The sequence below is a fragment of the Gavialis gangeticus genome, unplaced genomic scaffold (assembly GCF_001723915.1).
Source record: "Gavialis gangeticus isolate Ggan-Ray unplaced genomic scaffold, GavGan_comp1, whole genome shotgun sequence".
In the NCBI taxonomy this organism is placed as follows: domain Eukaryota; kingdom Metazoa; phylum Chordata; order Crocodylia; family Gavialidae; genus Gavialis; species Gavialis gangeticus.
This window is the reverse complement of record NW_017729032.1, coordinates 231402057-231404762: the sequence shown is the minus strand read 5'-3', so window position 1 is coordinate 231404762 and position 2706 is coordinate 231402057.

Sequence of the window (2706 nt, the reverse complement as noted above, 5' to 3'; positions counted from 1 at the left end):
TCAGAATGGTACAGTGATTTGGGTGAGGAGGCAGGGTCCCTCAGTAGGCTGCAAGGTGCCAGTGGCCCCAGCCATGGAGCAGGTTTCTGCACCCCCACCTGCACCCCCTCAGCCCTCTCAGAAGGACAGTGGAATGGGTATCATCCACCTGTTCAGCTTCTACATGGTAGAGTCCTTGGGTCCTCATTCCAAGTCCACAAATGTAAGTCATTGGGGTTCCACCTCTCTCCAAGGTTACCTCTTAGCCCTTATGCCCTATTACCAAAACCCTGGTTCCCAATGCACCTATACTAGATCTCTCACCCCCACTCCTTCCCTCCCTTCCCCAGGTTCACTTTGTAATTTTTCACTATGGAGAGAGAGCTTGGTTTTCAAAAATGTAATGGTCAATGGGTTTTAAAGAAAACTCTATTTTATTAATGAAAAAGGTAAACTGAAGCACAACTCTTTCCTGCACCAGATTGCCCTATGTCTGGGTGCTTCTTCCAGTCAAGGCTGGCATCCATCACCTGGGCACCCTAAGCTCCTAATGCTCTAATCCTCCAGTTAATCTAGCTACCACTTTGCATCCAGGAGGGGGGTGGGGTAGGGGTAAGGGTAGGGGATAATTTTCCAGGGACTCCCTGACCACAGCAACCTGCTGGTTGGCAGTCCCCATGCAGTTGGGGAAGGTCATTCAGGTCAAAACCAGCAACGACCTTGTGCAGGTGGATAATGTGGTTTGCCAGCATGTCTTGGATGATGCAGAAACCTCTTGGATCTCCTCTTTGTGTGCCTATGCCAAACTGGTTGGTGATGGAATGGAGGCTGTCAGTGATGGTGACCTTCCATATAGTGATGGTGACATGGTTCTCTGGAATCAGAGATGGATTTATGTTGATGTCCTTATGATCAATATGGGTAGCCAGCTGGATAATGATATCTGTGTAGGTGGCCTGACACACATAGAAGTTCTGCAGCCACCACTCATTGTCTCAGGTGTACAGGCCTGTAAATGGGTTACCTTATATGTGACAAGAGTTGCTTCAGGCAGATTCATGCACCCTGAGGAGCTCCGCAGCCAATCCACACCAATATTACTCTGGCATTAGAGCCAGGATAAGGGAAGCCCTCTTTCAGTTTTTTGTGTTGCCAGCAAGGTCATTGGCGCTGGGATTGCCCACTCAGGACTACAGTTATGTCCAGCCCAGGGTCTCTGCAGTCAAAATAGGGAGCTCCAAAAAAAGGGCTCATGTATTTGCCATCATGGTAGCAGATAGCCAGATCCTGGGCCTCGTAGACTGGCACACTAGACATTTGTGCATGAACAGTTCATGGACTCTGCCCAGCTAACAGTTGCAGGGTGTGTGCATGTAACCATATATAGAGGGATACCTTGCCCTGTCCCACTATGAAGGTATAACTCAATTTGGGGCAGTTAAGTTTACTACAGCACTGGCCAGCCATATGTCCCACCTGGTGGTTGTGGGTTGGGTTTGGGGGCTGCTTACCAAGTTGTTGTACCCAATCATAAAGAATAGGCAGGATCTGGAGATGGAAGACCACCCCAAAGACTGGGTTGAAGGAGAATAACTCCCTTAGTCAGAGCTTTTTGGACCCTGAACTACAAAGCACTAGGAATGTTAAAGGATTAGGAAACAAGCTCTCTCAGCAGAGAGAGGACCTGGTAAAAGGGATGCAAAAAGGGTTGGAACCCAGTGCAAACTGAACGGTCCCAAGAGAAATCCCACAGGGCCAGCTCCTCAGACAACCCACCAGCGGGGTAGAGTGCCCATAGGGGAAGGCCCTGATTGTATACAAAGACAGAGGGAGGACCCTGGATTTATTTCCTCAATGGATGATTGGACAGGGTGAATGGCAAAGTAGTGGAGGCTCACCTTAGCTTTTCAGTTACTTGGGGGTGTCCTGATGAGGGTCACAAATGGATGAGCTGCCAGAATGTGGAGGCCTCAGCAATTGCTGTGCAAATCAAACCAAAATCAAGTATTGAAATGAACTCATGTTATACAATAGACAGCTGGGATAACAACCTTGTTGCTACATCTTGGACAGTGTGAGGGGGTCTCCTAGCCTTTGCACAGCAGTCTAACCCTTTGGTGCAGCCAGTGGTTCAGTCTACCATCTGCCTCATGCTTGCAAATGTGCCTGCAAAATTTGGTCCATGCTGCTGCTCTTCTTTCTGTAGTTTTTATCCTCCCAGTGAACCCTGATCAGCAGCCTTCCCACAGCTGTCATTACTCAGAAGAGATGGCTGCCCTTTTAAAGTGGATACGGTGCCCTGTTACAAGGATGATCCACCCCCTTCAGTCACTGCTCATGTCAAATTCCAAAGTGCTGGAGGACAGTCATGAGGTGGTCCCTGAGCAATTCATCATTGATGGTATCCAGGACATCCAGGAAGTCATCAGCTGCCTCAATAGGGGTTGGCTGCATGGTCCAGTAAGCGGCCCCATGTGGGTCATCAGGCTCCTGAGCCCTGCATGGGAAGGCGCATGACAACACAATGATCTCTTAGGTCGACTGTGGATAAGACACATACAGGATGCCAGGGAATATGCAGCACAGTTCCTGGGACCACAGGGCTGTGCCAGAGGGTCATCCAGCCATGTCAGGATGGAAGAACAGAAACTGATAGGCAGAGCCAGCCTCAGGGGTGGGTGATGTGGGCAACTGCCCAGCATGCCATGGTCGGGGGGGGGGGGGGCC